Source organism: Labeo rohita, chromosome 15, assembly GCF_022985175.1.
Source record: "Labeo rohita strain BAU-BD-2019 chromosome 15, IGBB_LRoh.1.0, whole genome shotgun sequence".
Taxonomy (NCBI): Eukaryota; Metazoa; Chordata; class Actinopteri; order Cypriniformes; family Cyprinidae; genus Labeo; species Labeo rohita.
Genome location: NC_066883.1, coordinates 33238172 through 33253275, shown reverse-complemented (window position 1 = coordinate 33253275; position 15104 = coordinate 33238172). Strand labels below are relative to the sequence as shown.

At 35.5% G+C, this 15104-nt stretch overlaps 1 protein-coding gene across 2 annotated transcripts in view; it reads left to right on the top strand.

Moving 5' to 3' along the window:
* robo1 (roundabout, axon guidance receptor, homolog 1 (Drosophila)) overlaps positions 1 to 15104 on the top strand; it is a 343575-nt gene that overhangs the window by 35088 nt on the left and 293383 nt on the right. The window lies entirely within an intron of this gene.

Here is a 15104-nt window from a genome sequence, read left to right as displayed (position 1 = left end):
GCATGATTACTCCAGTCTTCTTACTAACCTTAAAGTTTTGAACGATACTATATAGAAAAAAATCACACAAAAAATTGTGTGATTCACGGAAGAAAAAGTCATGTGAATTTGAAATTAAATGAGAGTGAAAAACTAAGACAAATCTAAATATTTATTGTGTGCATAACTATTCCTCTAATATGGAACCCTGTTTCCACCACTGAATAAAAAATTTAAAAAGTAACTGTGACTTTTTGCCATAATTCTGACGATTTTTTGCAACATATAAACTCACAATTATGAGTTATAAAGTAAGAACTGTCAGATATAAACTTGCAATTCTGACTTTTTTTCAGAATTGTGATATAAATTTGCGAGTTATAAAGTCGCAATTCTGAAAAATAAAGTCACAATTCTTATATAAAGTTGCAATTCTGAAAAACAGAACTATTTTTCAGAATTGTGAGTTAATTTCTCAGTTATAAATTTATATCTTAATTCTGACTGTATTTTTCAGAATTGTGATATAAATTCATAACTCTGAGAAATGAAGTCGCAATTCTGAAAAATAGTCGCAATTCTGAGAAATAAAGTCGCAATTCTGAAAAATACAGTAAGAACTGAGAGACATTAATTCGCAACTCTCAGAAATTAAGTTGCAATTCTGAAAAATGAATTCATAATTGAGAGAAATAGCTGCAATTCTGAGAAATGAAGTCCCAATTCTGAGAAATAGTTGCAATTCTGAGAAATAGTCACAATTCTGAAAAATAAAGTCACAGTTCACATATAAAGTCGCAATTCTGAGAAATAGTCACAATTCTGAAAAATAAAGTCACAGTTCTCATATAAAGTCGCAATTCTGAGAAATAGTCGCAATTCTGAAAAATAGTTGTAATTCTGAGAAATAGTCACAATTCTGAAAAATACAGTCAGAATTGAGATATAAATTCATAACTGAGAAATGAAGTTGCAATTCTGAGAAATAGTCGCAATTCTGAAAAATACAGTCAGAATTGAGATATAAATTCATAACTGAGAAATGAAGTCACAATTCTGAAATAAAGTCACAGTTCTGAGAAATAAAGTCGCAATTCTGAGAAATGAAGTTGCAGTTCTAAAAAATAAAGTTGCAATTCTGAAAAATAGTCAGAATTGAGAGATCTAAAGTCGCTGTTCTAAAAAAAAAAGTCACAATTCTAAAAAATAAAGTTGCAATTCTGAAAAAGAAAGTCATAATTGTGAGATATAAACTCACAGTTTTGCCTTTTTTTCTCAGAATTACGAGTTTATATCTCGTAATTTACTTCATAGGGAACACACAGTTGTAATAAAAAGTTGAAATTACCTTGTTTTGAATTTTTTTTCAAGATGGGTTTCCGTACTCTAAAGCTTCACTTCATCTAAAACCCTCTTTTCCATCTCATACACTTTAACCTAAGGACACCTAAGCGAGCATGTCTTCAGTTTTTTCATCATTAGCAGCATATTGTATGTTCCCTGTAAAGCCTGGTTTATTCCCGCAATTCATCATGACTGACTTCTGCATCGAGCTCTCTTTGGCCCTCTGTATCTCCGTATCTAGCCTTTCTCTCCCTAATTCACATCAGCCAGGATGATACCTCGCCAAATCACCCTGTTATTCAACCATTTTCCTCTTTATTGCTTCACACTCCTGTCCGTTATGATTCCTTCTCCTCACTTGTTTACCTTCCCTCCTTCTCATCTCCCTTCATTCCCCCTCCTTTCCGCATATTCCTTTGCCTGCTGCTTCAGAAACAATTTACTTGTCAGCTCGGTCTGTTGGTGCGCGTCTCTCTGGGTTTAATGTTCTTTTCTGGTGTGCCGTTGGAGGCGGCTGTAATTTCAGTCGCGAGCAGGCGTGCGGTGATGCCTTTTGCTCGCTGCGCTCCTGCATTGATAGCTGGAGCCCGATATAGCAGCGTTAATGAACAGGGCTGAGCCAGGCGCATCCTGCCCGAAGTCCAATTCACTCCACCTGATGCGTTGCGCAGGAACCGCCGCTGAGCTGTAAACAGATGCTGAAGCCGAACAATGAACAGTGTGCAGCTGAGCATGATGGCTTGCATTCTCTCACCACCTGACAATCTCAGAGTTTCTTTGATGAAACTGGTATCGTGTTGTGTGATAGCTGAAGACTAGATATAGACGTGCATTTACGCACCAGTGTACATTTATGATCTCGATCCCTCTGATATTACTGAACTTACAGTCAATATGAAATCAAAATAGAGCCTGTTTACTTTTTAAATACACATTCCTGGACTGTTTCGAATGATTTATTAGTGCATCACTTAGGTCACTTAGGCTATTGGATAATGTTAACCAATAGCCTAATAGCTATTTTGTATTTGGACTGGCTCATTCTAGTATGTTTTTCCCTACTTTTCACAATCCAATGAAGTCCAAGTGGATTTTTTTATATTATATATTTTTGTCACTCAGAAATACATCACATTTTAAAGGTAAATGGATTGTAACTTGCAATTTTTGGTGAATTCAAGAAGATTAGTGGATATTATGTGTGACCCTGGACCACAAAACCAGTCACAAGGGTCATTTTTTTGAAACTGAGATTTATACGTCATCTGAAAGCTGAACAAATAATCTTTCCATTGATGTATGGTTTGCTTGGACAAAAATGTGATACTATTTGAAAATCTACAATCTGAGGGTGAAAAAAATATAAATATTGAGAAAATTGCCTTTAAAATGATCCAAATGAAGTTCTTAGCAATGTGTATTACTAATGAAAAATTAAGTTTTAATATATTTACGGTAGAAATTTTACAAAATATCTTAATGGAAAATGATCTTTACTTAATATCCTAATGATTTTTGGCATTAAAAAAATTCGGTAAGTTTGACCCATAATATGTATTTTTGGCCATTGCAACAAATATACCCATGCTACTTATGACTGGTTTTGTGGTCCAGGGTAGAATATAAATGTTAATTTCACTGCATTTTGACCCCATTGCATTTCTCCACATGCTTTTGCTACTTTTATCATGGTAAACCATAGAAAACATCACTGTTGCAAATGTGGATTGTAATCGTTATTCATGAACAGTTTGTTCTGAAAATCTTAAAGGGACAGTCCACCCAAAAATTAAAATTCTGTCATTCTGTCATTAATTACTCACCCTCATGTCATTCCAAACCCATAAGACCTTCGTTCATCTTCTGAACACAAATTAAGATATTTTTGATCGAATCCGAAAGCTTTCTGACCCTGCATAAACTGTTACATTCAGGTCCCACTCTCATGAACGTGTCGAAGACTGACACTGAATAGAAGAAATTGTTAAATAAAGTTATTTTTGTATTCTTCGCACACAAAATGTATTCTCATAGCTTCATAAAATTAAGCTTGAACCACTGATGTCACATGGACTACTTTAAAGGAGAACTCCACTTCCAGAACAACAATTCACAAATAATTTGTCATCCAAGATGTTCATGTCTTTCTGTCTTCAGTCGTGAAGAAGTTATGGTTTTTGAGGAAAACCTTTCAGGATCAATAGTACGTAACATCGTGGACGCGCATCCCAGAGCCTGTGCTACACAAGCTTTTGTGCTTAAAAAGTATACAGACTTTTATTTTTCGAAAAAAAATGACAGATTGTTTCACTAGATAAGACCCTTCTACCTCGGCTGGGATCGTTTAGAGCCCTTTGAAGCTGATTTTAAACTGCATTTTGGAAGTTCAAAATCGGGGCACCAGTGAAGTCCTTTATATGAATAAAAATCCTGAAATGTTTTCCTCAATAACCAGAATTTCTTTACGACTGAAGACAGAAAGACATGAACGTCTTGGATGACAAGGGGGTGAGTAAAAAAAGTGGAGTTCTCCTTTAACAAATTTTTGTGTTTTGACAATGAACAAAGGTCTTATGGGTTTGGAACGACATGAGGGTGAGTAATCAGTGACAGAATTTTCATTTTTGGGTGCACTATCCCTTCAATAAATCAGTCAAAGTCACTTTTTCATCAATGTATGGGACTATTATGGGACTATTGGTTGTCAAACATATGGCCTTTTGGTTTAGAAATGACCATGTTGAGCCACAGGCCTCATACAGCTGACCCAAGTCTGAGCCTGTCTATAAAAGTGGCAAAAAGTTGAAAAAATGATTGTTTGTTTTATACAAAACTGCCTCTGTGTATGTATATATTGTACAGCTCTCTTGTAAACTCGATTCTGATTGGTTAATCACTGCATCTTGCAGTCAAATTTTAAATTATAATACTAATTTGACTGAAATACACAATTTCCTACAGCTATACACAGCTGTGGTAATTTAATTTCTCTTATCTCTCTGTTGGCTCTTTCTTCTCAGTTAATAGAATCATTTTACCTCAAATCAATGTTTAATTTCCATTTATATATTTATTTGGTAAGTAACTGCAGATAAGTACAGTCAGTCGGTCATTATTGCAAAATAACCCCCTTTAGGGTGATTAAAAAAAAAACCCTCTGCTGATCATCGTATCGGATTTGGGAAATAATGACAGTCTAACTGTACGTTATCCCTTGTATATAGACTTGTAATCTGTTTTTATCTATAATATCTATACCTCCATATGAGAAAATGAGAAGAGGGGGCTTGAAGGGTGGAAAAAAAGAAAAAAACACAGGTGGACTACGGGTCATTGCTAGATATCTGACTGAATGTATAACACAGCAGATTTGGTAGCTGTGCATCACGGGAGCAGGCACTTGAAGGAGCCGTGCGCTCATCCTTCATGCGCTGCTGACAGCAGCACTTTGGTCCGCATATGTTTCCGTTGCCCTGCCACACCAGGACGCTCCGTCAGTGTCCTACCCTCGGTGATTAAATATGTAGTTAATACAGCGCTATAAGAATATTGAATTACACCACAGCCGCTGTGACCTTTTTTGAAATTACAGGGCCAATTGTGCGAGACGACCGCAGCACTTTATAACAGGTACTGGCTGGAACGCAGCCTGAAGGAGAATACATTCACACCGCAGATGACCGGCGAGTACTCATTGTGTGCCACCGAAACACTAAATAGCAGCAGATATCACTGCGGTACTTTCCTGTTTATCACTATTTATTGCCATATCATTATAGTCCTTATATTTACACTACATCACTATAGCTCCCTTGTGGGCCTTTTACCCCAAAACTGAAGGTTCTTCATCCTTTTTCTTGAGGTAAAATGCAACTGTTATTCCCTTACCTGATGTTTTTAGATTTGATTGAACCTGTATTGCCCATATGAGCACCATGGCTCAAAAGTGTTTTGTTTTCTATCAGTCTGTGTTTTAGTTTTGCCTCAGTCACAACAACCATTTTTAGCGTCTTTAAATGACGTTTGTCAATGTTCTGTTTTTACCCAAGCAAACCATTTCCCCCGAGGGTTTTATAAACCAATCACCTCAAAGAAGAAGCCGAGTTTGTCCGATTTCATCCAGGCCATCATCTCCACTTGTTCAGCTACACCATTCACCTAAATGATGTGCAATTTAACCGGTAATGTCCGCTCTTGGCACACGGCGCAGGAAAGCTTTTTACCAATGAGACGGGTACAAATCACACAGCTGAGGGAACGCTTCTCGCGAAGGCCCTCACCTCTGAAGAAGAGCAATTGAACATTACTTTGCACAGCACTTTACAAATTGCCTTGTAATTGTGTTTGTTTGAAAAACGTTGATTTCGGTGCCATATTTTCATTTCGCTCTAGTCGGAGACAGGGCCATTATTGAAACACAGTGGAGTGGACCGGGGTTGATATAGACAAATATAGAGGGAACAAATAGAAAGTTCTACGAAAGTCATTTAGCGCTGAAATATGAGGCAAGCGCCTCTGTAATTTAGTGAGGAAAAACATCTGATATAGAAGACATTTACAGGTTGGCAGGTTTATTAAAAAAGTTCTGTGTTTTGCACGTATACACTTTGTCTTAAACGGGCATGACACAGTAAAGCGACAAGCGATAAAAGCTATCTTTTCCATGTAAATCAGGACGTTAGTGAGTTCACCTAACAAATGCACTATTTGGATGCTGTATTTAAGCTCAAACAAGTGTGTTTTTTACTAGTTTCTACTAGGAATAGTTAACAGAAAATGCAAATTTACTTACCTTGAGATCATCAAATATTTTGATGAGTTCGTCAGAACAGATTTGGAGAAATTTAGCTTGTTTACAAATGTTACTCTGCAGTGAATGGGTGCCGTCAGAGTTCAGACAGCTAATAAAAACATCACTAATTCACGAGGAATCCACACCAGTCCAGCCCAATGTCTCATGAAGTGAAAAGCTGCATGTTTGTAAGAAACAAATCTGTAATTAAAGGTGTTTTAACAGATCAAGCACCATTATTTTTGACCCTGGACCACAAAACCAGTCATGAGGGTCAGTTTTTTGAAAATGAGATTTATACATCACCTCAAATCTGAATAAATAAGCCTTTAGCTGATGTATGGTTTTGTTAGGATATAGGACGGTATTTGGCCAAGATACAACTAATTGAAATTGGAATTTGAGAAAATTGCCTTTAAAGTTGTTCAAATCAAGTTCTTAGCAATGCATATTACTAATCAAAAATTAAGTTTTGATATATTTGAGATAGGAAATTTACAAAATATCTTCATGGAACATGATCTTTACTTAATATCCTAATGATTTTTGGAATAAAAGAAAAATCGAGAATTTTGACCCATACATTGACCCATGGTACTTAAGGCTTAAGGTTTTGTAGTCCAGGGTCACATTTATGAATTTGTTTATTACAAACATGCAGGTTTTAGCTTCATAAGATGCTAATTGATGGACTGGAGTGGTGTGGATTACTTGTGGGTTATTGTGATGTTTTCATCAGCTGTTTGGACTGTTATTCTGACGGCACCCATTCACCGCAGAGGATCCATTGGTGAGACACTGATGCTAAATTCTCCACATCTATTCAGATGAAGCAGCAAACATTTATTTAAACTGTCATGAAACCCCCCAGTTTAAACAGTTTTTTTTACACCTCTGATTTGAAAAGGTTTGCAAAAAGGGCGTCGTGTACTGTGATAAAGTGGGTGGATAATGTATGGAAAGAAAGGAAGGGTTTGCATAAAGACGGCTAATGAATACACCGGTAATGCAGTTGCAAACACACCCAGACACAGCTGGACAGAGGTGGATTGTAAAACTGAAAGCAGCAATTGCACTCCACGAGAGGGAGTAGCCGCAAGATAAGTCCTCTTGCTTAGTCTCACTTTCAAATCGGTTAAAAAATACAAATAAATACATACATTTCATTCACACTGACAAGCTAAACAAACATATATGATCATTACCAAGTAAGAACAGGATAATATTGACTGTCAGCATGACATACACCACATGCTGTGTTATATATCAACGAATAAATTACAGAACGTTTAGCAAACACTGAGTCTGTACATATCTGTTCACATCTCAAAAATGTGTTCTGGGGTTTCATGATCAAGTATTGTGCATGCATGGAATGTTTATCAGAGAAAAACAATGCAAAATTTTATGCATAAATGATGCTAGCTATGTTGTATGATCTAGTCTGACTAAATGTACCTCTATCTGACTAGATTAAGATTGTATAACCTCTATATCATGACTTAGACGTATTTAAAAGCCAAAGGTTTTTGAAATACTCACCTGTCTTGACAGGACTGAACCTTAAGATCAACCCAGCACGGCTTTACGACATATACATGCAAATGAGGAGCTGGAAAGCAACCTAAAATGCTTGACTCGTGCGGTAATCTCTCTGTGAGAGCCAGTGAGTTCACAGGCTTTCCTGTAATTGAGAAAAGGATAAAAAAGATGAAGGAATATGAGCTGCTGTTACGTTTCTAAAGTGCTGACAGAACAAACATTTACAGCCCACACACTGGAGTTATCTTGGGAAATCCTAATAATTTTCTAGATAATCAAGAAAGATGCATCGTATGCATTCTCTACTGGAATTCAATTCCGTTTGTAATCGGTTGAGGAAATCTGAAGCGGAAAACATCTTTGTACAGATTCAGATTCGATAGAACATTGATAATATTAGATTATTTTCTCATACATACAAATGACACCAACTGGGTACGTATACATATAAATGACAATATCCAACAGAATTCAATTTGTTGGTTAATATTTGTATAACACTAAATCGAAAGGAGTTTTGTTGCTTGTTAGTCTGTTAGGCTTGTGGATATTTACATGCTGTGGTACTCCTTAAGTGGACAAAATTGTGATATACTACTGCTCAAAAGTCAAGATTGTTTTATATTACTCAGCTTTTACTGTATTATTGATCAAATAAATGCAGTCTTGATGAGCTGTCAAAAACAGAAGGGTTGAAATTCTTGAAATGTGCAGATCCATTTCTTTTGAAATAATTGGTTATTGGACTGCTTCACCTGTCCATGCTTATTTATTTTTTTTTTTACTCTTTTGCAGTATGGCCTGTTAAGCGTTTGATAAAAATCATTTTTGGATGTGATATAACACATATCAGCCAAAAGCAGCGGCCACTCACTCATGTCACTGTGGAAGCTGATATTCAGCCATCACACAATTTTTCTCTTTTCCATCTCCATCGACGTACACCCTGCGGACTCTCACCGTCTCTGTCAGCTCTCAGCAGGCTCTCTGCCGAGCGATGATGGCTTATTTCTCATAGCATTTGTTGTGTCTACAGCAAAGACGTGCTTGTTAAATCCTGAAACTTGTTCGCCACAAGTGTACGGTTTGCCATCGCACTCGAAATATCAAAACAAAGTGACAAATTTCCTAGTTTAACTTCTCGGCTTCGGCAAAACGGTCCTGCCGAGCTAGTCAGAGTGAGTCAGCACCATATGCCTGTTGATAATATCTGAAAATAGAGCACGTATTGTTGATTTGAAAGCAATAGACTCTGTCTGCCGTGGTTTGTGATTTTTGTCAGAGCTTTCAAAAATAATGTATTTAAAGGGACAGTTCATGCAGAAGTTACCCTTCTGTAATCATTTACTCATCCTCATGAATGCTTAAGCTATAGAAGGAATGTAGAAGTTTCATAAAAGTTTATTCGTATGACTTTGTTTCATTTGTAAATGAATTATTCCTTTGAAAGCCATGAAATTTGGTTTTCATTAGCTTTTTTCTCCGTGTCTTTGTCTTCCATCAAACCTCACCCGGTGCAAACAAAGGACGGACAGGTTAGACAGGACTCTCCACAGGCCTGTGATAGGAAATCCATGAGGCTACGTGCCAGGGTGGAAAATTAGATTCCCAGTCTTTACAAGCCATTCGGCCTCATGTTTGAGAACATTTACGCCTATTTATCTTGTGAGAGATGTAGGTGTCCTGTTTCCATCATCGCTGCTGATTTACTTGGGTGTGGTCTGAGATTGCCGTAATTTGCGATTTTTCTAAAGAGGCCCACATCCTTAGTGCCGCTTGTTGTTTCCCAACATGTACTCATCCTTTTATGCATCTCCATGGAATATGAGAGAGAGCGTGGAAAGGAAATATAAAGAGTTTTGTATTACCCTGATGCAAAGACCTGCATGAATTCCCATGCTTGTTTACACTGGTTATGCTAGTTGGTGGACAAACATAGGTATTTCTTGTTGTTTTGACATTATATATTCTGTGGTGAAACACAGAATTTTCTTTTCAATATAATAGAAGTGACTAAGGACTGTCAAGATCCACAGTGACAAAAAAGCGTCATAAAAGTGGTCCATACAGCTTGTGTACGGGAACTACATTCCAAGTCTTTTGAAATTATGCAGAATTTTAAAAAGTCCATATGAATCAAATTAGCAAATGTTATTGGTTCCTAAAGATCTCCTGCAGTAGGCAGTTAATGAAGCGTTCTTTAAATTGGATCTTTTCAATGAATCATTTGATTCAGTTTACACTGTGACCAGATTATTTATGTTTGTATCAGATGGACACTTTACTATCCCAGGAGAGAGTTTGTGAATGGCAATGAGGTGACGCAACTGACACTGGTTACATGACAATGAAAACATTTTTTTAAATTTTTTTTTTTTTTTTTTTTGGAGCATCTATTTAAACTAAGTGTAAATAGCCTCTGCCAACAAGACAGGCTATTTGCACTTAGTGTAAATAGACGCTCCAAAAAAATAAATAAATAATAATAATTGTTTGAATGGTGGGTGTAGCTCCACCCACCAATGTGTGTTTGGGCTAGACAACATTACAAAAGATTTTAAAAAATGGCTCACGTTGCACAATTGGTAAAGTGCATAGCAATGACATTTTGACGCATTCAAACAGAGTTCAAATCCAATCTCGTTGCCAATCTCATTCTTATCCCTTTACACATCACATATTAAATCAGAAAGACATTTATTTTCAATAAAATGAAGAAAAGTCAAATCTAAAAGTGGAAAATAAGTTAGGGTAGGTGGAAAAACTCCCATCTCATTTTCTCCTCCAACTTAAAATTGTCCTACATCACTGCAGAAGTACCAACCCAGTGTTTACAAAGAGAACATGCAAAGAAAATCAAACACCCTTTACAAAAAAAGGTAAAACAGCGATGTAGGACAATTTTAAAGCTGGAGAAGAAAATGAGATGGGAGTTTTTCGACATACCCTAACGGTCTTGAACCGGAGTCCACACAGAGCTGACAAGACAAGCATTTGAGGTTAAAAAGTATATAAATTGAAATTAAAAAAAAAAAAAAAAAAAAAGATCATTTCACTAGATGAGACCCTTCCTCAGTTGGAGCTCTGTGAAGCTGCATTGAACCTGCATTTTGGAATTTCAAAATTGCACCACTGAAGTCCACTATATGGAGAGAAATCCTGAAATGGTTTCCTCAAAAAACATAATTTCTTTACGACTGAAAACAGACAGACAGACATGAACATCTTGGATGATAAGGGGGTGAGTAAATTAACCACACATTTTTGTTTTTGAGAAAACAATGTTTATGCATGGTTAGTGAAAAACTAAAATATTAAGTCAATGAAATAAGGTCATAAAACACACTTTTAAGAGCAGGATATAGTAAACTAGAGTTTTTTTTTCTACAAAAAGATGTTCATCCTGTTCACTCATTCACATACACACTATATTGATCTAAATGTGACCCTGGACCGCAAAAGCAGTCATAAGGGTAATTTTTTTGAGATGTTTGAATATCTGGAAGCTGAGGGTGCAAAAAAATCAAAATATTGAGAAAATCGCCTTTAAAATTGTCCAAATTAAGTTCTTAACAATGTATATTACTAATCAAAAATTAAGTTTTAACATATTTACGGTAGGAAATTTACAAAATATCTTCATGGAACAAATCCTACTTAATATCCTAATGATTTTTGGCATAAAAGAACAATTGATCATTTTGACCCATACAATGTATTTTTGGCTATTGCTACAAATATACCTGTGCTACTTAAGACTAGTTTTGTGGTCCAGTTTAACAAATTTTGTAAGACATGTTTTGTGTTAGAAAGGACGTATGTGACGAAGTGACAATGGCCATGAATATTTAGTGATTCACACCTGAGAGACAAAGGGCCTTCCATAATGAGCCAATGTGCCTGTGAAGCAAGTATTTGTATTTTATTATTTATGATAATTTTATTTTTTAGTCACAAAGTAATTACTTATTCAACAGATGCATCTACTTGCAGTATTCGATTTTGGACAACCACAAAGCTGAACTTGAGAACTGGATCAGTCCATATGTGTTCACATCATTGTGAACTGAATCATTTGATTCATTAAAAAGATTCAACTCATAAGAATGATTCATTAACGAATCAGACATTGTTTTCTAGCATTGAGGTCACAATGACTGCTTTTTGGGGCATTTTTATGAGTCCAAGATTTTACCGGAAAATAAATCTTGTATTATTTTGTTATGTTTATTTGGTTTTTATTTTGTGTTTATGTAACTCTTGTGCTATTCCAACTCAGTTTTTGCCGCGAAGACAGCCTTAGATGCTGACATGGCAATAAAAATAAATAACTACTACTACTGACATCCGCTTTTCCCCTTCACTATGGCGAAGAGTGGCAAGAAAAATGACAATGAGAATCCTACGGGTTTAAAAACACACATAATGTTGTTTTCTTTTCTTTGTGGAAGCCTAAATTGCTCTTATAATCTGTGCTTTTCGACAGCTATTATCTTAGGATCGTTTGAATGAAATTGTTTGTCCATGTAAAGTGTTTCGTGGTGCTCAGACTTTCTTAATTATTGGTTTTATTGACTTAGCACGAAGTCCACCACACACACAAACCGTCTGGTCATGTGATCGGTGCAGTTATAGAGTTTTGACTCTTTTCCCATTAGCTGATGAGTGAAGCGCATTGATCCCTCTGCGAGGGGATTCATGAATATGTAGTGTTATTCCATCGCGGTTTGGCGCGGCCTCTTTCTTAAGTGCGACATTTAGCGCTGCTTTTCAAAGAATTGAATGATGCCAGTTTCCATTTCTATCCGTCTTTCTCCTCCTCTCCCGGGTGAGATATTGAAGATGATCTCCGATTTGGCAGCTCTCTTCCTTTTTAAAAGAGAAGCTATTTCAATCCTTTCATTTGTCAATCACAGCTCCGCCACGTCCGGGCCAGGAAATAATTGTCCGCATCTCTTCTCTTCCCTGGAGTGGCCGAGCGCTTTTGCATGAGAAAAGAGACGAGCGGAGGAGGAGGAGGAAAGGAGAGGTGAGGCTGGAATAGATGCGCGGCTGCATTGTTTTCATCACTACATTTTTGTTTACCATGCCAGGAGAGTCTCGGTCCGCCGAGGCAATCAGCGAGAGTGTCTTCTTGCATTTACGGGAGTGTTTCTGTGTGTGATGCTGAAGCTTCTCTCACTTCAACACATTAGCTGTTAGATTTCACCTCGCGTCTTAGCTGCTACTCTCTTTCATGTTGTCATTGGCTGGATATATATGAATTTTAGTGAACCAGTATAACTGTGAACGTGACTTTTTTTTTGTACATTTTGGTGTAGTTCAGCCACAAACAAACATTTTGTCATTGTTTACTCACCCTCAAGTTGTTCCAAACCTGTATGAGTTTCTTTCTTCTGTTGAAGATAAACATATTTTGATGAATGCTGGTTGACGATAGCCATTGACTTTCATAGCATTTCTTTGTTTTCCATCCTATGAAAGTCAATAGCTACCAGCAACTGTTTGGTTACTCAGAATATTCAAAATACCTTCTTTTGTGTTCAACGGAAGAAAGAAAGTCATACCGGTTTGCAGCAACATGAGGGTGAGTAATTGATGCAAGAGTTTCATTTTTGCATGAACCGTTTATTAAAGATGAATCATGTTGCTTTTAAACTTTCATCAATCCCTCAACTGGTCTCTACCAGAAAACACATACACCACAGTAATAATATTTACAAATACTGCACATTAATTTGAGTTTTAATGTATGCTGTTACATTTGGTGATGCTACCGGCATGGAAATGACACACTTATTTTTGCATTTTCATGTTTAGGTTAGAGGCAGGAATAAAATATATTAATATTTTCATAGTTATGAGGAACAAAATATACTAATATGTGAAAAAAGACTTACACTGCCATTCAAAACGTAGGTGCCAGTAAGATTTTTTATTTTATTTTATTTTTTTTTATTATTTATGTATTTATTTATTTTATTTTTATTAATAATAATATTATTAATATTATTTATTTAATAAAAATTAATAAAAAATATTTATTTATTTTTATTTTTTTCATATTAATGAGGAACAAAATATACTAATATGTAAAAAGAGACGTACATTACCATTCAAAACTTAGGTGCCAGTAAGATTTTATTTTATTTATGTATTTTATTATTATTTATTAAATTAATATTTATTCATGTATTATTCATTTATCTATGTATCTATTTATTTGTTTATTTATTTATTTCATATTCATGAGGAACAAAATATACTAATGTGAAAAGAGACTTACACTACCATTCAAAACTTAGGTGCCGATAAGATTTTTATTTTATTTTATTTTATTTTATTTTATTTTATTTTATTTTATTTTCTATTATCATTTAATTGTTTATTTATGTATTTTATTATTATTTATGTACTATTTATTTATATAAGTATTTATTTGTTTATTTCATATTTATGAGCAACAAAATATACTAATATGTGAAAAGAGACTTACACTACCATTCAAAACTTGGGTGCTGATAAGATTTTTATTTTATTTTATTTATACTTTTATTTGGCCATTTGCAATGTTACAAAATATTATTTCTTTCTATTAATTAAATAATCCTGAAGAAATGTATAACAGTTTCCACAAAAAATATGAAGGACCACAACTGTTTTCAACATTAAAAATAAGAAGAAATGTTTATGAGCACCAAATCGGCATATTACGGTGATTTCTGAAGGATCATGTGATACTGAAGACTAGAGTAATGATGCTAAAAAAGCAGCCTTGCTTCACAGGAATAAATTACATTTTAAAACATATTCAAGTGGAAAACAGCTATTTTAAATTGTAATAATATTTCACAATGTTCCTGTATTTTTGATCAAATAAATACAGGCTTGGTGAGCTGGATATTCAAAAATATTAAGAAATCACTTGAACGCTAGTGCAACTGCAACAATTCAAGCACAAATAAGGTTAGGATGCCAATGAAATGCTAAAGCTCATCACAAAGCGTTTATTTAGTTGTTTCACAGGTACGTGCATCAAAAATGTATGAACTTAATGTAACTTTTGAAACCAAGTGCATATTCAGCATTATAGATTCAACTTTCCAAACTGTGATTAGTTTCAGATGCAGATGTTTAAAGCTTGAATTAAGTAAAGGTGCTGATGAAGTTGTTTAAATAGTCTCTAGCTCGAGTTTCAGGTGTTTACTACTCAGATCGCAAGTGCTAACGTTTCATTTTTGAGTGATGTGCTTTGAGTTTCCCTCCGGCGGCAGCCTCTTATAATTCTATACCAGTACGCAGCTGTATCTAAACACACAAACATGTTGGATTAATCAGTGCTCTTATATTCATAAGCATTCCCAGCCCTTTTAATTCTATACCCGCGTCTATCCAGAAGAGTCTGAACGTGTATGTGTGTGTAATGCTAAGCACCTGTACGCACGCT